Genomic DNA, 25,841 nt, shown 5'->3' with positions numbered 1-25,841 from the left:
ATTATAATAGGAGTCAATGTTAAATAATTTTGAACAGTTTGAACAGAGAAATCAATGATTTAAATTAATCATGTCAGTGTCCCTTTAAGAAAACAAAGATTCATTCATCTTTACATTCTTTGGATTAAACAATATTGATATATAATTCACATATTCACTGTTGGAGTTACTTTATAGATATCAGCATACTCTTAACAGCACCATGATTACATATTTGTAATAATCAATTTGGTTTTGTATTGTGATAAATATGTGTTGTGTCCTAAACAAGATTACTGTACATTGCACAAATGGCTCGATGTGCCACATGGTGCATCTCATGTTTACTTCACCATATAAAAGTCCATTACACGTTGCCATCTTTGTCAGTTCTCTAATGCCTGCAGGCAGTATATCTGATATTTATTTCAAAATAAATTCTACAACCCAGCAGGCATGTCAGCTCCCAGGTTCACCAAGGAGGAGAGCGCTGCACTGGTCCACGCCGTCAAGGACTTTTATCCCCAGCTGTTTGGGAACAAGAGGAGGTTGACAGATGCGCACGTTAAGAAGGCCCTCTGGGAGTCTATCACCAATGCGGTTAGATTGGTGTGTGACGTCCAGAGGACCCAGGATCAGATCATGAGGAGATTCGGAGATATGAGGTTGCGGTTATCCAAAAAAGTCAACCTCATAAGGGACTGGGTACAATCCCGTAAAAGAGGTGGCAAAAGAGAGGCCCCCGCGGAAAATGTTCCTACTCCCTTATGAGGTGACTTTATGCAAGCTCCTCAATCTCCGGGTCTCCAAAAGATTTCAATCCTCGCCATCCTCGGCCTCCTCTTCTTCCCTCCCAGCTGCGGGATCTGAAAGTCCTGACGCGGGGGCCAGGGCAGCTGCTTCTCCGACCGGTGGCCTGGGAGGAGATGGAGAATCTGAACAAGGTAATTATCCAACTTCATATAATATCTTAATATTTGTTATTTTTATCCAAAAATGTGTATATAGTCAGATACTAAACCTATACAGATCTCACAACATACACTACATATGATGTTTAGATATCTGATTTTAGATTAGTGACACATGAAATAGGAATGATGTTTCTTGCGCTCTACAGAATATGCGTCACAGAGCGGAAATGGAATTTCGCATCCACGTTAACATGGCTTTGCTGTAAGTGGCATTGCTTTATACATGTTGGTCAAATGACGGATGCGTAATTCCGCTTGGAATCATTGCGCAATGATCGCGAAAATAGAATTTCGCATCCACGTTAACATGGCTTTGCTGTAAGTGGCATTGCTTTATACATGTTGGTCAAATGACGGATGCGTAATTCCGCTTGGAATCATTGCGCAATGATCGCGAAAATGGAATTTCGCATCCACGTTAACATGGCTTTGCTGTAAGTGGCATTGCTTTATACATGTTGGTCAAATGACGGATGCGTAATTCCGCTTGGAATCATTGCGCAATGATCGCGAAAATGGAATTTCGCATCCACGTTAACATGGCTTTGCTGTAAGTGGCATTGCTTTATACATGTTGGTCAAATGACGGATGCGTAATTCCGCTTGGAATCATTGTGCAATGATCGCGAAAATGGAATTTCGCATCCACGTTAACATGGCTTTGCTGTAAGTGGCATTGCTTTATACATGTTGGTCAAAATTAAATGTGAATTATTATATTAGTGAAGAATACAGTATTCTTATTTTCAATAGTATAGATAATAAAAAAATAAAAAAAAAAAAAATATAACATATGGCCATCAATTGATGATTATGAAATAACACCAAAAAATTATTAAATATACAGTAAACAACACAACTGATTGAAAATAAGAGTCCAGGATATATTTATCATGAATTTAATTGAGGAAACAATTAACTCATGGGACTACCAAAGGATTAATAGTTTTAAATTGATTTGTTAATAATGTAAAGATTTTAAACATGGCATGATTTGTATTAATGATATGCAATCCTCATTTAATATATTACAGATATGGATGTTGCTGCTGGATCCTTAAGGGAGGGCTTGTCACAGTATGGTATGTCTCATTTTAATTGACATTTGTCTTAGAAACATGGACAGAACATTACATACTAAATCCACATTGTTCAATATTTATATGTAATGTCCCTTTAATAGATGAAAATTAAATAATTATTCGGATATCCTTAAATAACATATTAGATTTGAATTGCATGCTCAATCCCATTCATTACATCAACATATGGAGTAGAGAATTCATTAACACCAACATTGTCAAATCAATTTAATTTTATATTAAAGGGATACTGAGCTACAATTATTAATGTTGTCATTCAGATAGAGTATGCAATATTAATAAACATTTAAATATAATACTATAATGATATGTGAAATATTCTATTGCTAAATGTATTTTAAAATCAAGAATGTACGTTTATCTGCATCTCAATTTTGGTTGACCAACCTGGGTTTTTATTGATGATTGGTGGATACCTTCAACAAACAATATTTATTGAATCCAATATTGCTTATCTGCCTTTAATATTAAAATTTAGCAACATTCAAATTATAATAGGAGTCAATGTTAAATAATTTTGAACAGTTTGAACAGAGAAATCAATGATTTAAATTAATCATGTCAGTGTCCCTTTAAGAAAACAAAGATTCATTCATCTTTACATTCTTTGGATTAAACAATATTGATATATAATTCACATATTCACTGTTGGAGTTACTTTATAGATATCAGCATACTCTTAACAGCACCATGATTACATATTTGTAATAATCAATTTGGTTTTGTATTGTGATAAATATGTGTTGTGTCCTAAACAAGATTACTGTACATTGCACAAATGGCTCGATGTGCCACATGTGTTTGTTTAGATTTGTCAACAGCTGCTCTTCAAAATGTGGTTTGTGTGTATTCTTTTACGAACATTGATCAATGGGTATATTTAGATATGCAATAGCATCGTATGAGATGAGTTTGATGTCTAATATAGTCTGAAATTAAACATATGTTCAATACAGAATTTTTAACAGAATCCCCTTGATTCAATCAAGCATTTTCTGGTTTAATGACTGCTCTATTCTTCACATTTTCAAGTTGATTAATCTTAAAATTCGAGACAGATGTGATTTAGTGATATCCCAAATGTGTTTCCTAATATATATCTATATCATTCATAGAGAGAGTTGGTGTGGTGAGCCCACAGGAATCCAGCAGTGACATAGAGCCGCCTTTGCGGTCTCCTGGTAAGTCCATTGACTCATTTATATGTAATTGAAGGTGTATTGTTAATCAATATTATGAGCATGATTCTGATGAAGCATAACATTTGAAACAAACATATAATTTTCTCTTCTGATTATATATTAATTTTCTTTTAATATTGAACGATTAATACAGGGAGTGCAGAATTATTAGGCAAGTTGTATTTTTGAGGATTAATTTTATTATTGAACGACAACCATGTTCTCAATGAACCCAAAAAACTCATTAATATCAAAGCTGAATAGTTTTGGAAGTAGTTTTTAGTTTGTTTTTAGTTATAGCTATTTTAGGGGGATATCTGTGTGTGCAGGTGACTATTACTGTGCATAATTATTAGGCAACTTAACAAAAAACAAATATATACCCATTTCAATTATTTATTTTTACCAGTGAAACCAATATAACATCTCAACATTCACAAATATACATTTCTGACATTCAAAAACAAAACAAAAACTAATCAGTGACCAATTTAGCCACCTTTCTTTGCAAGGACACTCAAAAGCCTGCCATCCATGGATTCTGTCAGTGTTTTGATCTGTTCACCATCAACATTGCGTGCAGCAGCAACCACAGACTCCCAGACACTGTTTAGAGAGGTGTACTGTTTTCCCTCCTTGTAAATCTCACATTTGATGATGGACCACAGGTTCTCAATGGGGTTCAGATCAGGTGAACAAGGAGGCCATGTCATTAGATTTTCTTCTTTTATACCCTTTCTTGCCATCCACGCTGTGGAGTAGTTGGACGCGTGTGATGGAGCATTGTCCTGCATGAAAATCATGTTTTTCTTGAAGGATGCAGACTTCTTCCTGTACCACTGCTTGAAGAAGGTGTCTTCCAGAAACTGGCAGTAGGACTGGGAGTTGAGCTTGACTCCATCCTCAACCCGAAAAGGCCCCACAAGCTCATCTTTGATGATACCAGCCCAAACCAGTACTCCACCTCCACCTTGCTGGCGTCTGAGTCGGACTGGAGCTCTCTGCCCTTTACCAATCCAGCCACGGGCCCATCCATCTGGCCCATCAAGACTCACTCTCATTTCATCAGTCCATAAAACCTTAGAAAAATCAGTCTTGAGATATTTCTTGGCCCAGTCTTGACGTTTCAGCTTGTGTGTCTTGTTCAGTGGTGGTCGTCTTTCAGCCTTTCTTACCTTGGCCATGTCTCTGAGTATTGCACACCTTGTGCTTTTGGGCACTCCAGTGATGTTGCAGCTCTGAAATATGGCCAAACTGGTGGCAAGTGGCATCTTGGCAGCTGCACGCTTGACTTTTCTCAGTTCATGGGCAGTTATTTTGCGCCTTGGTTTTTCCACACGCTTCTTGCGACCCTGTTGACTATTTTGAATGAAACGCTTGATTGTTCGATGATCACGCTTCAGAAGCTTTGCAATTTTAAGAGTGCTGCATCCCTCTGCAAGATATCTCACTATTTTTTACTTTTCTGAGCCTGTCAAGTCCTTCTTTTGACCCATATTGCCAAAGGAAAGGAAGTTGCCTAATAATTATGCACACCTGATATAGGGTGTTGATGTCATTAGACCACACCCCTTCTCATTACAGAGATGCACATCACCTAATATGCTTAATTGGTAGCAGGCTTTCGAGCCTATACAGCTTGGAGTAAGAAAACATGCATAAAAAGGATGATGTGGTCAAAATACTCATTTGCCTAATAATTCTGCACTCCCTGTAATTTAAACTTTATTAGTCTACACATTTGTTATTCAGAAGATGTATAGCATATGTTTGTTTCCATGTTCTTTTTTGACAACAGTCATCAAGTGATACACACATGAGAAATCTTAAATGTTCTATGTACTATGCTTTTATGATTTTTAAATTAATCCAAACAATACATCGAAAATATGAATCATTGAGAATAACAAATCTAATGTAATTTGTATGCTCCATCAAAATTATGTAAATCATAACTTTGGGTGTGTATATCTTTAATGCAACATTGATGTGTCTTTGAACAACAGTAACATATGTTATAATATCTGTTGTTAACGTGTACACAACATGTTATGTTTTACAGAGATTGATTTAACATATGTGACGGAGGAGGAAGAGGCTGCCTTGGAGTCTAATGGTATGTGAAATATATCTATCATGTTTCCAACATGTTGGTTTCTTTGAAATAATTTCATTGAAGACATTCAAAGTCTACAGCTTTTGCACTTTAAAAAGGAATATTATTTGTCTGTTCAAATACACTACTGCCCCCTTTCTATATCAGGCAGCATGAAATTTTTTTAATTGAAAATATTTAAAATTCATGCCATCATTATGTCACATGCATATTCCAGGCCAAAACACAATAATAATGTTATAATTGTACAGACAGTAATTGATATTCATCTGAGTGCCTATATGCATACCATATCCTCATTTCATAATTGTTTACAAATTCAAACACACTTCGAAGTATATTGAAAACATAATCAATTTGAAATGCGTTGATTTGATTTCATGATGTATGAGATGTTAATATATATTTATTAAATTTTCAGATGGATCCACCACTTCTGGTCATCTGGTTTCCGCCCCTGCCCAGTCCCCTGCACAGTCACAGACCCCTCCCCCTGCCCAGACCCCTGACCATGCCCAGACCCCTGCACAGACCCAGACCCCTGCCCATGACCAGACTCCTGCACAGACCCAGACCCCTGCCCATGACCAGACTCCTGCCCATGCCCAGACCCCTGCCGGCCCTTCCCATTTATCATTTCCTGTCCCTCCCAAAAAACGCCCCTACACCCCCCTTTGCCGCTCTCCCCGTATTATGGCCCGTACAGCTGCCCAGACCCCAACTCCCCACTCCCCAGCTGTACGGCCTACCCTGGAGCGGCAGCTCACCCCTCCCCAAGCCAATACCATCCCTCCCCAAGCCAATCCCATCCCTCCCCCCTGTCTCAACCTTCATTGTCCTGGGTGTCGGATTGTCCTTCCCAGGCACAGCTGTAAGTATCATTCAAAATCCACGTTATAAGATACTTAAAGGTACAGTGAAGGTAAATATTTTCTATTGTGATTCAAATAGAGCATGCAATGTTAATCAAATTTATAATTTACTACTCTTATGAATTATTCTTCATTCTCTTGATATCTTTATTGAAACAAAGAAATGCCTATAATTTTTAAAAAAAAATAATAATTCTGGCCATCATTTCTTTATTGTTGGATGAATGTATCCATCAACCAGCAGGGACAAACAAAGTTGATAAACAAATATTGGCTGGCCTAAAAAGCAACATTCTTGCCTTCAAAATCTAGCTATAGAATTACAGATATGGATGTTGCTGCTGGATCCTTAAGGGAGGGCTTGTCACAGTATGGTATGTCTCATTTTAATTGACATTTGTCTTAGAAACATGGACAGAAAATTACATACTAAATCCACATTGTTCAATATTTATATGTAATGTCCCTTTAATAGATGAAAATTAAATAATTATTCGGATATCCTTAAATAACATATTAGATTTGAATTGCATGCTCAATCCCATTCATTACATCAACATATGGAGTAGAGAATTCATTAACACCAACATTGTCAAATCAATTTAATTTTATATTAAAGGGATACTGAGCTACAATTATTAATGTTGTCATTCAGATAGAGTATGCAATATTAATAAACATTTAAATATAATACTATAATGATATGTGAAATATTCTATTGCTAAATGTATTTTAAAATCAAGAATGTACGTTTATCTGCATCTCAATTTTGGTTGACCAACCTGGGTTTTTATTGATGATTGGTGGATACCTTCAACAAACAATATTTATTGAATCCAATATTGCTTATCTGCCTTTAATATTAAAATTTAGCAACATTCAAATTATAATAGGAGTCAATGTTAAATAATTTTGAACAGTTTGAACAGAGAAATCAATGATTTAAATTAATCATGTCAGTGTCCCTTTAAGAAAACATAGATTCATTCATCTTTACATTCTTTGGATTAAACAATATTGATATATAATTCACATATTCACTGTTGGAGTTACTTTATAGATATCAGCATACTCTTAACAGCACCATGATTACATATTTGTAATAATCAATTTGGTTTTGTATTGTGATAAATATGTGTTGTGTCCTAAACAAGATTACTGTACATTGCACAAATGGCTCGATGTGCCACATGTGTTTGTTTAGATTTGTCAACAGCTGCTCTTCAAAATGTGGTTTGTGTGTATTCTTTTACGAACATTGATCAATGGGTATATTTAGATATGCAATAGCATCGTATGAGATGAGTTTGATGTCTAATATAGTCTGAAATTAAACATATGTTCAATACAGAATTTTTAACAGAATCCCCTTGATTCAATCAAGCATTTTCTGGTTTAATGACTGCTCTATTCTTCACATTTTCAAGTTGATTAATCTTAAAATTCGAGACAGATGTGATTTAGTGATATCCCAAATGTGTTTCCTAATATATATCTATATCATTCATAGAGAGAGTTGGTGTGGTGAGCCCACAGGAATCCAGCAGTGACATAGAGCCGCCTTTGCGGTCTCCTGGTAAGTCCATTGACTCATTTATATGTAATTGAAGGTATATTGTTAATCAATATTATGAGCATGATTCTGATGAAGCATAACATTTGAAACAAACATATAATTTTCTCTTCTGATTATATATTAATTTTCTTTTAATATTGAACGATTAATAATTTAAACTTTATTAGTCTACACATTTCTTATTCAGAAGATGTATAGCATATGTTTGTTTCCATGTTCTTTTTTGACAACAGTCATCAAGTGATACACACATGAGAAATCTTAAATGTTCTATGTACTATGCTTTTATGATTTTTAAATTAATCCAAACAATACATCGAAAATATGAATCATTGAGAATAACAAATCTAATGTAATTTGTATGCTCCATCAAAATGATGTAAATCATAACTTTGGGTGTGTATATCTTTAATGCAACATTGATGTGTCTTTGAACAACAGTAACATATGTTATAATATCTGTTGTTAACGTGTACACAACATGTTATGTTTTACAGAGATTGATTTAACATATGTGACGGAGGAGGAAGAGGCTGCCTTGGAGTCTAATGGTATGTGAAATATATCTATCATGTTTCCAACATGTTGGTTTCTTTGAAATAATTTCATTGAAGACATTCAAAGTCTACAGCTTTTGCACTTTAAAAAGGAATATTATTTGTCTGTTCAAATACACTACTGCCCCCTTTCTATATCAGGCAGCATGAAATTTTTTTAATTGAAAATATTTAAAATTCATGCCATCATTATGTCACATGCATATTCCAGGCCAAAACACAATAATAATGTTATAATTGTACAGACAGTAATTGATATTCATCTGAGTGCCTATATGCATACCATATCCTCATTTCATAATTGTTTACAAATTCAAACACACTTCGAAGTATATTGAAAACATAATCAATTTGAAATGCGTTGATTTGATTTCATGATGTATGAGATGTTAATATATATTTATTAAATTTTCAGATGGATCCACCACTTCTGGTCATCTGGTTTCCGCCCCTGCCCAGTCCCCTGCACAGTCACAGACCCCTCCCCCTGCCCAGACCCCTGACCATGCCCAGACCCCTGCACAGACCCAGACCCCTGCCCATGACCAGACTCCTGCACAGACCCAGACCCCTGCCCATGACCAGACTCCTGCCCATGCCCAGACCCCTGCCGGCCCTTCCCATTTATCATTTCCTGTCCCTCCCAAAAAACGCCCCTACACCCCCCTTTGCCGCTCTCCCCGTATTATGGCCCGTACAGCTGCCCAGACCCCAACTCCCCACTCCCCAGCTGTACGGCCTACCCTGGAGCGGCAGCTCACCCCTCCCCAAGCCAATACCATCCCTCCCCAAGCCAATCCCATCCCTCCCCCCTGTCTCAACCTTCATTGTCCTGGGTGTCGGATTGTCCTTCCCAGGCACAGCTGTAAGTATCATTCAAAATCCACGTTATAAGATACTTAAAGGTACAGTGAAGGTAAATATTTTCTATTGTGATTCAAATAGAGCATGCAATGTTAATCAAATTTATAATTTACTACTCTTATGAATTATTCTTCATTCTCTTGATATCTTTATTGAAACAAAGAAATGCCTATAATTTTTAAAAAAAAAATAATAATTCTGGCCATCATTTCTTTATTGTTGGATGAATGTATCCATCAACCAGCAGGGACAAACAAAGTTGATAAACAAATATTGGCTGGCCTAAAAAGCAACATTCTTGCCTTCAAAATCTAGCTATAGAATTACAGATATGGATGTTGCTGCTGGATCCTTAAGGGAGGGCTTGTCACAGTATGGTATGTCTCATTTTAATTGACATTTGTCTTAGAAACATGGACAGAACATTACATACTAAATCCACATTGTTCAATATTTATATGTAATGTCCCTTTAATAGATGAAAATTAAATAATTATTCGGATATCCTTAAATAACATATTAGATTTGAATTGCATGCTCAATCCCATTCATTACATCAACATATGGAGTAGAGAATTCATTAACACCAACATTGTCAAATCAATTTAATTTTATATTAAAGGGATACTGAGCTACAATTATTAATGTTGTCATTCAGATAGAGTATGCAATATTAATAAACATTTAAATATAATACTATAATGATATGTGAAATATTCTATTGCTAAATGTATTTTAAAATCAAGAATGTACGTTTATCTGCATCTCAATTTTGGTTGACCAACCTGGGTTTTTATTGATGATTGGTGGATACCTTCAACAAACAATATTTATTGAATCCAATATTGCTTATCTGCCTTTAATATTAAAATTTAGCAACATTCAAATTATAATAGGAGTCAATGTTAAATAATTTTGAACAGTTTGAACAGAGAAATCAATGATTTAAATTAATCATGTCAGTGTCCCTTTAAGAAAACATAGATTCATTCATCTTTACATTCTTTGGATTAAACAATATTGATATATAATTCACATATTCACTGTTGGAGTTACTTTATAGATATCAGCATACTCTTAACAGCACCATGATTACATATTTGTAATAATCAATTTGGTTTTGTATTGTGATAAATATGTGTTGTGTCCTAAACAAGATTACTGTACATTGCACAAATGGCTCGATGTGCCACATGTGTTTGTTTAGATTTGTCAACAGCTGCTCTTCAAAATGTGGTTTGTGTGTATTCTTTTACGAACATTGATCAATGGGTATATTTAGATATGCAATAGCATCGTATGAGATGAGTTTGATGTCTAATATAGTCTGAAATTAAACATATGTTCAATACAGAATTTTTAACAGAATCCCCTTGATTCAATCAAGCATTTTCTGGTTTAATGACTGCTCTATTCTTCACATTTTCAAGTTGATTAATCTTAAAATTCGAGACAGATGTGATTTAGTGATATCCCAAATGTGTTTCCTAATATATATCTATATCATTCATAGAGAGAGTTGGTGTGGTGAGCCCACAGGAATCCAGCAGTGACATAGAGCCGCCTTTGCGGTCTCCTGGTAAGTCCATTGACTCATTTATATGTAATTGAAGGTGTATTGTTAATCAATATTATGAGCATGATTCTGATGAAGCATAACATTTGAAACAAACATATAATTTTCTCTTCTGATTATATATTAATTTTCTTTTAATATTGAACGATTAATAATTTAAACTTTATTAGTCTACACATTTCTTATTCAGAAGATGTATAGCATATGTTTGTTTCCATGTTCTTTTTTGACAACAGTCATCAAGTGATACACACATGAGAAATCTTAAATGTTCTATGTACTATGCTTTTATGATTTTTAAATTAATCCAAACAATACATCGAAAATATGAATCATTGAGAATAACAAATCTAATGTAATTTGTATGCTCCATCAAAATGATGTAAATCATAACTTTGGGTGTGTATATCTTTAATGCAACATTGATGTGTCTTTGAACAACAGTAACATATGTTATAATATCTGTTGTTAACGTGTACACAACATGTTATGTTTTACAGAGATTGATTTAACATATGTGACGGAGGAGGAAGAGGCTGCCTTGGAGTCTAATGGTATGTGAAATATATCTATCATGTTTCCAACATGTTGGTTTCTTTGAAATAATTTCATTGAAGACATTCAAAGTCTACAGCTTTTGCACTTTAAAAAGGAATATTATTTGTCTGTTCAAATACACTACTGCCCCCTTTCTATATCAGGCAGCATGAAATTTTTTTAATTGAAAATATTTAAAATTCATGCCATCATTATGTCACATGCATATTCCAGGCCAAAACACAATAATAATGTTATAATTGTACAGACAGTAATTGATATTCATCTGAGTGCCTATATGCATACCATATCCTCATTTCATAATTGTTTACAAATTCAAACACACTTCGAAGTATATTGAAAACATAATCAATTTGAAATGCGTTGATTTGATTTCATGATGTATGAGATGTTAATATATATTTATTAAATTTTCAGATGGATCCACCACTTCTGGTCATCTGGTTTCCGCCCCTGCCCAGTCCCCTGCACAGTCACAGACCCCTCCCCCTGCCCAGACCCCTGACCATGCCCAGACCCCTGCACAGACCCAGACCCCTGCCCATGACCAGACTCCTGCACAGACCCAGACCCCTGCCCATGACCAGACTCCTGCCCATGCCCAGACCCCTGCCGGCCCTTCCCATTTATCATTTCCTGTCCCTCCCAAAAAATGCCCCTACACCCCCCTTTGCCGCTCTCCCCGTATTATGGCCCGTACAGCTGCCCAGACCCCAACTCCCCACTCCCCAGCTGTACGGCCTACCCTGGAGCGGCAGCTCACCCCTCCCCAAGCCAATACCATCCCTCCCCAAGCCAATCCCATCCCTCCCCCCTGTCTCAACCTTCATTGTCCTGGGTGTCGGATTGTCCTTCCCAGGCACAGCTGTAAGTATCATTCAAAATCCACGTTATAAGATACTTAAAGGTACAGTGAAGGTAAATATTTTCTATTGTGATTCAAATAGAGCATGCAATGTTAATCAAATTTATAATTTACTACTCTTATGAATTATTCTTCATTCTCTTGATATCTTTATTGAAACAAAGAAATGCCTATAATTTTTAAAAAAAAAATAATAATTCTGGCCATCATTTCTTTATTGTTGGATGAATGTATCCATCAACCAGCAGGGACAAACAAAGTTGATAAACAAATATTGGCTGGCCTAAAAAGCAACATTCTTGCCTTCAAAATCTAGCTATAGAATTACAGATATGGATGTTGCTGCTGGATCCTTAAGGGAGGGCTTGTCACAGTATGGTATGTCTCATTTTAATTGACATTTGTCTTAGAAACATGGACAGAACATTACATACTAAATCCACATTGTTCAATATTTATATGTAATGTCCCTTTAATAGATGAAAATTAAATAATTATTCGGATATCCTTAAATAACATATTAGATTTGAATTGCATGCTCAATCCCATTCATTACATCAACATATGGAGTAGAGAATTCATTAACACCAACATTGTCAAATCAATTTAATTTTATATTAAAGGGATACTGAGCTACAATTATTAATGTTGTCATTCAGATAGAGTATGCAATATTAATAAACATTTAAATATAATACTATAATGATATGTGAAATATTCTATTGCTAAATGTATTTTAAAATCAAGAATGTACGTTTATCTGCATCTCAATTTTGGTTGACCAACCTGGGTTTTTATTGATGATTGGTGGATACCTTCAACAAACAATATTTATTGAATCCAATATTGCTTATCTGCCTTTAATATTAAAATTTAGCAACATTCAAATTATAATAGGAGTCAATGTTAAATAATTTTGAACAGTTTGAACAGAGAAATCAATGATTTAAATTAATCATGTCAGTGTCCCTTTAAGAAAACATAGATTCATTCATCTTTACATTCTTTGGATTAAACAATATTGATATATAATTCACATATTCACTGTTGGAGTTACTTTATAGATATCAGCATACTCTTAACAGCACCATGATTACATATTTGTAATAATCAATTTGGTTTTGTATTGTGATAAATATGTGTTGTGTCCTAAACAAGATTACTGTACATTGCACAAATGGCTCGATGTGCCACATGTGTTTGTTTAGATTTGTCAACAGCTGCTCTTCAAAATGTGGTTTGTGTGTATTCTTTTACGAACATTGATCAATGGGTATATTTAGATATGCAATAGCATCGTATGAGATGAGTTTGATGTCTAATATAGTCTGAAATTAAACATATGTTCAATACAGAATTTTTAACAGAATCCCCTTGATTCAATCAAGCATTTTCTGGTTTAATGACTGCTCTATTCTTCACATTTTCAAGTTGATTAATCTTAAAATTCGAGACAGATGTGATTTAGTGATATCCCAAATGTGTTTCCTAATATATATCTATATCATTCATAGAGAGAGTTGGTGTGGTGAGCCCACAGGAATCCAGCAGTGACATAGAGCCGCCTTTGCGGTCTCCTGGTAAGTCCATTGACTCATTTATATGTAATTGAAGGTGTATTGTTAATCAATATTATGAGCATGATTCTGATGAAGCATAACATTTGAAACAAACATATAATTTTCTCTTCTGATTATATATTAATTTTCTTTTAATATTGAACGATTAATAATTTAAACTTTATTAGTCTACACATTTCTTATTCAGAAGATGTATAGCATATGTTTGTTTCCATGTTCTTTTTTGACAACAGTCATCAAGTGATACACACATGAGAAATCTTAAATGTTCTATGTACTATGCTTTTATGATTTTTAAATTAATCCAAACAATACATCGAAAATATGAATCATTGAGAATAACAAATCTAATGTAATTTGTATGCTCCATCAAAATGATGTAAATCATAACTTTGGGTGTGTATATCTTTAATGCAACATTGATGTGTCTTTGAACAACAGTAACATATGTTATAATATCTGTTGTTAACGTGTACACAACATGTTATGTTTTACAGAGATTGATTTAACATATGTGACGGAGGAGGAAGAGGCTGCCTTGGAGTCTAATGGTATGTGAAATATATCTATCATGTTTCCAACATGTTGGTTTCTTTGAAATAATTTCATTGAAGACATTCAAAGTCTACAGCTTTTGCACTTTAAAAAGGAATATTATTTGTCTGTTCAAATACACTACTGCCCCCTTTCTATATCAGGCAGCATGAAATTTTTTTAATTGAAAATATTTAAAATTCATGCCATCATTATGTCACATGCATATTCCAGGCCAAAACACAATAATAATGTTATAATTGTACAGACAGTAATTGATATTCATCTGAGTGCCTATATGCATACCATATCCTCATTTCATAATTGTTTACAAATTCAAACACACTTCGAAGTATATTGAAAACATAATCAATTTGAAATGCGTTGATTTGATTTCATGATGTATGAGATGTTAATATATATTTATTAAATTTTCAGATGGATCCACCACTTCTGGTCATCTGGTTTCCGCCCCTGCCCAGTCCCCTGCACAGTCACAGACCCCTCCCCCTGCCCAGACCCCTGACCATGCCCAGACCTCTGCACAGACCCAGACCCCTGCCCATGACCAGACTCCTGCACAGACCCAGACCCCTGCCCATGACCAGACTCCTGCCCATGCCCAGACCCCTGCCGGCCCTTCCCATTTATCATTTCCTGTCCCTCCCAAAAAACGCCCCTACACCCCCCTTTGTCGCTCTCCCCGTATTATGGCCCGTACAGCTGCCCAGACCCCAACTCCCCACTCCACAACTGTACGGCCTACCCTGGAGCGGCAGCTCACCCCTCCCCAAGCCAATACCATCCCTCCCCAAGCCAATCCCATCCCTCCCCCCTGTCTCAACCTTCATTGTCCTGGGTGTCGGATTGTCCTTCCCAGGCACAGCTGTAAGTATCATTCAAAATCCACGTTATAAGATACTTAAAGGTACAGTGAAGGTAAATATTTTCTATTGTGATTCAAATAGAGCATGCAATGTTAATCAAATTTATAATTTACTACTCTTATGAATTATTCTTCATTCTCTTGATATCTTTATTGAAACAAAGAAATGCCTATAATTTTTTAAAAAAAAATAATAATTCTGGCCATCATTTCTTTATTGTTGGATGAATGTATCCATCAACCAGCAGGGACAAACAAAGTTGATAAACAAATATTGGCTGGCCTAAAAAGCAACATTCTTGCCTTCAAAATCTAGCTATAGAATTCAAACATTTAAAGAATATGTGTAAGTTTTAAAGATTTGTAATGTCATGCTCTATCTGAATTAGTCAATTAAATATTTAGGTTCAGTGTCCCTTTAATTGGATATCACTACATATACCAATCACCACTACTTGGATCCAACAATTAATGTACAAATGTTGATACATTGTCTCTTGTCTAACCCAGTGGGAATGTAATTTCTTCAGGTTGCTATGTTTACACAGCTTGTCCTCAATGCCAAAATGTTTAAGGATAGGTGTGCCTACCACAGTATAATTTAAATATTTAAATTGCTAATGTAAGTACAATGTAAATCCTTTAACAAGATTTGATACACTCAAGCTGTATAAGTGGATCATCTAAAACCAATTAAAGGGGACAACATGTTTGAGTAAACTGTCCCTTTAATGATTTCTGTCTGTCTGAATAACCTAATTCATGTGTAAAGAATACATTTAAACTAATTGATGTAAAGAATGATTTGTCTTTATGATGACAATGTATCTTTGATAATTTTGTCGTCTGTTGTGTAATTATCCTTAATATTTAATGTATTCTTTATTTTAGGCTGTGACTCAGCATGGCTCATGCTAGAAGGCATAGCAAGAGTAGAGCAGGCCGTGTTGAGGAACGCAGCTGTCCTGAGAGGGATGAACGACACCATGCAGGCCCAGCTCCGGGTTCAGGACTTGACTCTGCGTGCAATTATGCGATTAAGTTCAAGGCCTGAATCTGGAGCTGGACATGCACAGGACGATGAAGAGGATGACCAGTAAGTGGAGGATCTGGAGATGCTCCAAGGTGGCAGATAAGAATCCTCCGTCCACATGTTGATATTTTTGTTTTATTGTTGCCATTTGGCCTTTTTAAAAGTTTATTGTTGTGCCTGTTGCACTCTTTTACCTTGTCATATGTCTCCAATGGGGCTATGCTGGCCCTTGGCAACTCTCTTCATGGACTGTGATGCACTGTGTTACCTTGTCATATGTCTCCAATGGGGCTATGCTGGCCCTTGGTAACTCTCTTCATGGACTGTGATGCACTCTTTTACCTTGTCATATGTCTCCAATGGGGCTATGCTGGCCCTTGGTAACTCTCTTCATGGACTGTGATGCACTCTTTTACCTTGTCATATGTCTCCAATGGGGCTATGCTGGCCCTTGGCAACTCTCTTCATGGACTGTGATGCACTGTGTTACCTTGTCATATGTCTCCAATGGGGCTATGCTGGCCCTTGATAACTCTCTTCATGGACTGTGATGCACTCTTTTACCTTGTCATATGTCTCCAATGGGGCGATGCTGGCCCTTGGCAACTCTCTTCATGGACTGTGATGCACTCTTTTACCTTGTCATATGTCTCCAATGGGGCTATGCTGGCCCTTGGCAACTCTCTTCATGGACTGTGATGCAGTGTGTTACCTTGTCATATGTCTCCAATGGGGCTATGCTGGCCCTTGGTAACTCTCTTCATGGACTGTGATGCACTCTTTTACCTTGTCATATGTCTCCAATGGGGCTATGCTGGCCCTTGCTAACTCTCTTCATGGACTGTGATGCACTCTTTTACCTTGTCATATGTCTCCAATGGGGCTATGCTGGCCCTTGTCAACTCTCTTCATGGACTGTGATGCACTGTGTTACCTTGTCATATGTCTCCAATGGGGCTATGCTGGCCCTTGGTAACTCTCTTCATGGACTGTGATGCACTCTTTTACCTTGTCATATGTCTCCAATGGGGCTATGCTGGCCCTTGGTAACTCTCTTCATGGACTGTGATGCACTCTTTTACCTTGTCATATGTCTCCAATGGGGCTATGCTGGCCCTTGGCAACTCTCTTCATGGACTGCGATGCACTGTGTTACCTTGTCATATGTCTCCAATGGGGCTATGCTGGCCCTTGGTAACTCTCTTCATGGACTGTGATGCACTGTGTTACCTTGTCATATGTCTCCAATGGGGCTATGCTGGCCCTTGGTAACTCTCTTCATGGACTGTGATGCACTCTTTTACCTTGTCATATGTCTCCAATGGGGCTATGCTGGCCCTTGGTAACTCTCTTCATGGACTGTGATGCACTCTTTTACCTTGTCATATGTCTCCAATGGGGCTATGCTGGCCCTTGGTAACTCTCTTCATGGACTGTGATGCACTCTTTTACCTTGTCATATGTCTCCAATGGGGCTATGCTGGCCCTTGCTAACTCTCTTCATGGACTGTGATGCACTCTTTTACCTTGTCATATGTCTCCAATGGGGCTATGCTGGCCCTTGTCAACTCTCTTCATGGACTGTGATGCACTGTGTTACCTTGTCATATGTCTCCAATGGGGCTATGCTGGCCCTTGGTAACTCTCTTCATGGACTGTGATGCACTCTTTTACCTTGTCATATGTCTCCAATGGGGCTATGCTGGCCCTTGGTAACTCTCTTCATGGACTGTGATGCACTCTTTTACCTTGTCATATGTCTCCAATGGGGCTATGCTGGCCCTTGGCAACTCTCTTCATGGACTGTGATGCACTGTGTTACCTTGTCATATGTCTCCAATGGGGCTATGCTGGCCCTTGGTAACTCTCTTCATGGACTGTGATGCACTGTGTTACCTTGTCATATGGCTCATATATTCCTTATTTTTACAAGATTATTTATAAACGTTGTTGATGTTTTCTTACATACTAATAAAAGACATGTCATTGCACGAATCTTTGTCCTGATTCTTCATGTTATTTTTTGAAAGCTTTAGTTGATGTTGTTGATCCTTAAAGGGACCTACCAAAAATATTTTTTAGAATAAAATCATATATGTAAGACAATTGTAAATGACTTTAAGATTAACATCTCCAATGTAATCTTATTATTTGTCTTTATATATTTTTCTCTTAGCTTTATCATTGCATGATTATGATTAGCATATTATTTGTTTTATATATGTATATATAGATTGTTATTTGTGTATATATGTATATTTCAATGTTCAGATCCATGTGTGTATTTAGAAACTCTGCATGAATTGATGCACCTTTAACAAATGATCTGAGTATTGATACAATGATATAATCCCTGTAAAGTGTTCATTTTATTGAAATAGTATTGTCTATGTGTATGCTCTTTTTAAAAACAAAATCATGTCCCTTTAAGTGATGGTGAGCACAATTGTTAATGAATGTATTTCCATTTCTAAAGCGTTTTTGTCCTTTTTACATGAACAAGGACATATAATCTTATTAATAAACAATCTTATTGTAATGTTGACAGCACATGTATTTCATTTTCAATTCTATCTTATTGTAAAAGTGTAACCAAATAAATCTCTGTGTGTAATGCAAATAATTTAGATGATGAATATTTGTTAACAAATATGTTAACAAAATACTTCTCCTCCCATATATGGCTATAGGTAGGCTGACCATAATTAAACTTTAATAAATGACACGTTTAATCAATCCATGTATAATTATTATTTGTGTATATATGTATATTTCAATGTTCAGATCCATGTGTGTATTTAGAAACTCTGCATGAATTGATGCACCTTTAACAAATGATCTGAGTATTGATACAATGATATAATCCCTGTAAAGTGTTCATTTGATTGAAATAGTATTGTCTATGTGTATGCTCTTTTTAAAAACAAAATCATGTCCCTTTAAGTGATGGTGAGCACAATTGTTAATGAATGTATTTCCATTTCTAAAGCGTTTTTGTCCTTTTTACATGAACAAGGACATATAATCTTATTAATAAACAATCTTATTGTAATGTTGACAGCACATGTATTTCATTTTCAATTCTATCTTATTGTAAAAGTGTAACCAAATAAATCTCTGTGTGTAATGCAAATAATTTAGATGATGAATATTTGTTAACAAATATGTTAACAAAATACTTCTCCTCCCATATATGGCTATAGGTAGGCTGACCATAATTAAACTTTAATAAATGACACGTTTAATCAATCCATGTATAATTATTGTTATTCCAAAACAATCAAAACATATCTTAAAACATCAATGGCATATGTATTTCTCATGTGTATCTTTTAAATGTTAAAGATATACACCATAGCTATAGTTCAATAGACAGTCAAGTCCGAAAAGATGATTCATGATTTGGTGACATTCCTAGATAGCAATCTAGACACATACTAGTTCCTAAAATATAAATACGTTTCTTAGTGATATGCCAAGATGTCACTGAGTCCTTGTATTGGCTGCGGTTTTTCAGCGATCTCGGATGCGCCATGTTGCTTAAGACGTCACCTGCCAGGCTGTCCAATGATTCCTTGTATTGACTGACGTTCTTACGTGATCAAGAATGTGCCTTTTATTGGATTGCGTTTTGACGCGATCAAGGATGCTCGTTTTTTTTGGGGCGTTCTTACGTGATCAAGAATGTGCCTTTCATTGGATGTTGTTCTTACGTGATCAAGGAAGCGCCATGTTAAGACGTCACATGCAAAGGTAAAAAAACGTCTGATTGGATTACGTAGTCCCGCAATATTTGTTTGTGCACGTTAAAAACGTTTGTGACTGCAGCCAATTTTAAAAACCTTGCGAATATGTATTATTTGCATCATGTTACATTGTTGACCCGTAGCTGATAAAGACCACCACATTCTCTTTTGCTGGATGTCTGGTTGAATAAACGAACGAAAGCAAAATGTTTTCATGCATATGATATTTCGAGGCAAGTGCAAATCTCTATAGTCCATGTTGTTTAATATGTTTGTCAACAATGTTCCTTTTTCAGAAAAATGACTGTTGTGTTTAATGTTAAAGATATCTAATTAATAAATACGCGCTATTGTGTTAGAATAAAGTAATCAATATGCATTTAGCTTTATCATATGCTAAATATATGATGCAGACTTCTTCTAAATGTAATTTCGTTGTATATTTTATTAAAGGTTCATTAGACACTCACATTATAAATCAAAAGCTTTTATTTTGTCTCTAGTTAGATAGTCCATTGTTTAACAAATACGTTTCATTTTGCTTCTGTTCTAAGAAAATTTAAGTAATTTTCAGACTCCTCGCAAAGCCTCTGAGTTTCATGTGAGTACCATCTCCAGCTTTCTCCTGTTTGTGTAAAGGGTCTTTTCATATGTTAATGATGGGGTATTGTCTTGTTTTACGGTTGTAATGAGGGTTCATCTATATTTTCAATAGAGCTAACCCGATTTTCTTTGAAAGTGTTTGAAGCTTTGTAATATTGATATCAGTATATGTTAATCTTGTTGTTTGTAGTAGTGTCTATTACATACAGTTCTGTTAAAAATATAGTATACTGTCCCTTTAATGCAAATGTTGATTTTTGTATCATGTATGAGTTCCACATTGTTTAATCTTCAAATATATTATTGTTAGCATATTTTCACCCCCCCCCCCACTCCTAAAAGGACTTTAAACCATATTCATTGTTCAAACAAATGTCTTTCCCAAAAAAAATGAACACAATAATGTCTCTTTAAGAAAATAGACTTTATTTAACACGTCAATATAAATGTGATTTCAATATTTATTTTTTGAACAAGTACATGTAGATATACCAAAAAGCTTCAAATATGTGTTAGCATATGTAATTTTGTTAAAGGGACAGTTTAGAAAACAAATAATGATTTTCATTATTCTAAAAGTCAATTATGTAATATCAATGATATCAAATGTTTCTCACCAATTGATCATTTGTCTGTGTTTATTTAAATTTGCTAGCTAAACCTATGAGGTTAGTGTGCTCATTTCTTGGAGCTTGAAGAGTGCATGTAATCATTATACAATTTGACCACTAGAGGGCATTTGGATAGCATTTGTATATGTAAAACATTGTGCTCATACAGCATATTATTTACCATGTATTGATCATTGATATCTAAAATGTTGTTATGTCTGAACAACAAATAAGTGGTCATTTTTCATAGTCATAGATACAAGGTTAAGCACATAAGTCACACGTATTTCTCCATGTTTTGTTGTTTCCAACTTGATAATGCGTAATACAGTGTTTTCTTTGTAATCAATAGTTTTCTGACTGTCCCTTTAAGCTGTGTTATTGGCATTCAAACAGTAATATGCCATCATGGATAATTGTAATGGTAATTTTGTTTGCGATTCGGGAAACAGTTTGGACATCACATCACAGAAACCAATCAATATCATGAACAAGGATAGGTATGTGATGATGTGGTTTTCACACACTTATAACCCACACTCTGCAAACAATCTGCCTCCATGGACCCGGTCCCATAGAAGTAGATTATATACAGAGTGTGGTCCACAAGTGTATGAAAACCACATCATCACATACCTATCCATTACACATTAAATAAAAAAAACATTAAAGATGAAAACAAATACTTACTTCCTCTTCCTTCCCCTCTTCCCACGGGGCTGAGGCTCTGGGAGGGGCAACTGCCGACTCTGAAGAGTTCTCCTTGGAGATGTTGTGGGAAGAGTGGAAGGAAGAGTACTGGGACGACCAAGGTGAGGAGGAGAAGATGGCTGAGGAGGAGAAGATGGCTGAGGAGGAGAAGATGGCTGAAGAGGAGGAGATGGCCCGGCAGGAGTAGATGGGCCGGCAGGAGTAGATGGGCCGGCAGGAGGAGATGGGCCGGCAGGAGGAGGCCCAGCAGCAAGAGGCCCAGCAGCAAGAGGCGGACCAGGAGGTAGACCAGCATGCGCCTCCCGGAAAAAATTGAACATCTCTTGATGCAGATGAAATATTCTGTTTTGGCCTTCTTCGATTCTATTGAGAATGTTTATGATTTGGTTTTGTCCTTCAATGATTTGATTTTGGCCATCAAGTATTCTCGTGCGTCCTTCGATATTTTGTATCCGGGAGTTACGCATCTGGTCTATGTAGTCCAGTAGAAACCGCACCTCCGCTATTTCCTCTTGTTGTGCTTGGCGAGGTACCCGTGTACGGCGGGGTGCCCGTGCACGGCGGTGTGCGGGTCCTTGAGTGTCCCCTGGTTCTGCGGGATCCTCCTCTGCTTCCGGGGCCTCTTCATCAGCTCCTGTGCGCTCTTCGTCACGGGGGGCCTCTTCCCTCCGAAGTGGAAATTCCTCCCCACCACTCTCATCCCGGGGAGATGCATGAGGCTGTGGTTCCTGTGCTGCCTCCTCCCCAGACTCTGTATATTTAAAAAGAAAAAAAAGAAATGTATATATTAGCATATTTGCAAATGATGCTTTAAATGACTTAGCTTACGATACAATTACAAATGCAGAATTATTAATCCACTTTGAAATCTAACAAACAATCAATACGATTTCCGCTTTTTCAAAACCGTGTTTGTGATATCTGTGGTCAATGTGAATGTTTTTCCGTTTGTTTTCAGTCTGTTTAAATGCACACCTAACCTACAGCCTAGATACTGATGTAACCGCAAAGTAATTGAATGCGTGTAAAGAACGTTATAGCATTAATCTGATCCTTAAAGGGACATAAAACCCAATGTTTTATCTTTCATGATTTAGAAGCATACATTTATTATCAACTTTCTAATGTACTTTTATTATCTAATTAGCTTCATTCTCTGGATATTCTTTGCTGAAAAGCATATCTAAATATGCTTATAAGATGCTGATTGTTAGCTGAATATAGCTGCCTCCTGTGATTGTTTCACCGTGTGCATGGCTATTTCTTCATTAAAATATATCTCAAGAAGGATTCAAATTAGGTAATTTAAGTACATTTGAATGTTTTGTCAAATTGTATTCGCTACCTCAATCATGAAAGTAAAGGTTTGCGTATAGTGTCCCTTGAAATACATTCGTATGTGAATTTATTGTTCAATGAGCTTACCGTCAGATGAGAGTGGCAGGTTCCCGGTATCAATTCCTCCGATACCGACTACTTCCACCTCGGAGATGCTGGGCCGCAACATTTCCTCCCATCGGCAGTACTCTACTTCCAGGGCAGGTCCGCCACCGGTTCCTGCGGCATGTCGGGCCTCCAGACTTAACTTTTTTTTGAGATCCATTTTACAGTCCCGGTAGCGATGTTTTATGGAATCCAGATCTCTGTTCCGGCCACCCACTGCATTGACTGCATTTCTGATCTCATTCCAGAGCCTCCTCTTGTCAGTCGGGGTTGTCTTCTGGTGCTGCAGCCTCCTATGCCTGGCCATATAGACCTCTACGAGGGCCTCCTTCTCCTCCATCGAAAACCTCGCCTCCCTAGTCGCCTTGGCCTTCCCCTGTGACGATGCCCTCTGTTTCCCGGACTGTGAAGCCCTACTCTGACCGCCACTGGGCCCAGCCACTTGGTCATCTTGAACCAAGTGGCTGGGTCCACCCACCGCTTCCACCCCCGCTTCCTGCCCCCCTTCCTGCTCCCCTTCCTGCCCTGTTCCTCTCCCCCTCCCTCTCCTCCCCCCTCTACCTGTCCCCTGCCTGGCCTCCATCTGTTCCCTAAACTAAACCCCAAATAATCAAACAAAAAGTGAGTGTGATGAAATGAAAGGGGGTCAAAATAAAGAAGTAAAAAGACAAAAAAGGTGCTTAAAGTGTGAGAGGGATGTAAAAAAAGAGGGTAAGGAGTATTTAAATAAACCAAAAGAAGAATAAGACTAAAAGGAGGATATGTAAACTAAATGTAACTAGGGGATGGGTATGGGATGGGTATGGGGTATGGGATAAGAGTAAATGGGATGAAAGGGAATGGGACTACAAGGAATGGGGTATGGAGTGTAGTATGAGGGGGTATGGGGTATGGAGTGTATGTAGTGTTATTGATAAGTGTATGTATGTATTGAATGTGTTTGCGTGTAAATGTGTTAAGTGTACAGAAAAATCACTCGCTCGCTAACTCACACTACTACTAATTCTCACTAACACACTACTAATAATTCTCACTAACAAACACTCCCACTAACGCTCACTAACTACCACTAACTGACACTCCCACTAACAACTCTCACTAACAACTCCCACTCCCACTAACTCACTCACGCTCCCACTAACAGACTCTCTCCCACTCCCACTAACTCACGATAACACTAACTCACTAACTCACTCACAATAATTCACCAACTCTCTAATCTTAAACCTCCAATCTCCAAAGACCCACCAGCAACACAGTCAAAGAAGCCCTGCTTGTGTGGTGCTTATATACCCTGTGTAAATGTTTAATGATGTACCAATTTCCGTTGTAAATTGTGTTCATGTGTGCTTTATTATCAATTAATATTAGTGCAATGTGTATTAGTTGTGTGAATTTGCGCATGCTCATTTTGAGTTATTTGTGGAATGTTTAGAATGCGATGATGTCATAGTGGTCGTTTTCTCTAACATTGTCCAATAGTATTCTTTTTAAATGTGAATTTGCGATGGTGTGTTATTAGTGAAGTGTTGTATATGTATGTTTGTCCTAATATATAGTTATATTGAATGCGATTATTTTTCTAGTGTATGTATATATTTTTTATTCCTTGTTGTTATTTTGCGAATTTCCGCATCTTAAAGTATATGCGTATTCCCCGTATATAATTTTATTTCAAATCCCCCCGCTTGTGAATGTGTAATGCTTGTGTGCTTTGTTGATTGATTGTTGTTGTGACATTTGCGGCGTGTTATTGTTGTGCATGATGTGGTATGCGTCATATGACCGAGCTGTGCGTATTCTCGCGAGATCGAGTGTTAGGTGAAAAAATCTATTTTTTGCCTTTCCCATTGATCTCTATGGGAGACTGTCTAACGCGGGAAGGATTACGCGTGTGACATACACGCGTTAGGAGCATCGTTAGATGGTCTTATTTGTACTCTAAATACCGGAGTCAAACAATGCCGTGCGTTAGACATAAAACACGCGTGGCGTTAGCAGGCCATCTACCGCCGAACTCTAAATCTAGGCCTAAGATAGCTACAATATAACTAATAGTTACATTGTAGCTAGCTTAGGGTTTATTTTTATTTTACAGGCAAGTTTGTATTTATTTTAACTAGGTAGAATAGTTACTAAATAGTTATTAACTATTTAATAACTACTTAGCTAAAATAAATACAAATTGACCTGTAAAATAAAACATAACCTAAGTTACAATAACACCTAACACTACACTACAATTAAAAAAATTCCCTACATTAAATACATTTAAATAAATTAAATAAAATTAGCTAAATTTCCACAAAAACCCCCACTAAATTACACAAAATAAAAAACAAATTACAAGATATTTAAACTAATTACACCTAATCTAAGAGTCCTATCAAAATGAAAAAGCCCTCCCCCTCAAAAAAAAACAACCCTAGCCTAAACTAAAATACCATTAGCCCTTCAAAGGGCCTTTTGCGGG

The sequence above is a fragment of the Bombina bombina genome, chromosome 2, assembly GCF_027579735.1.
Source record: "Bombina bombina isolate aBomBom1 chromosome 2, aBomBom1.pri, whole genome shotgun sequence".
NCBI classification, from domain to species: domain Eukaryota; kingdom Metazoa; phylum Chordata; class Amphibia; order Anura; family Bombinatoridae; genus Bombina; species Bombina bombina.
This window is presented reverse-complemented; position numbering follows the sequence as displayed.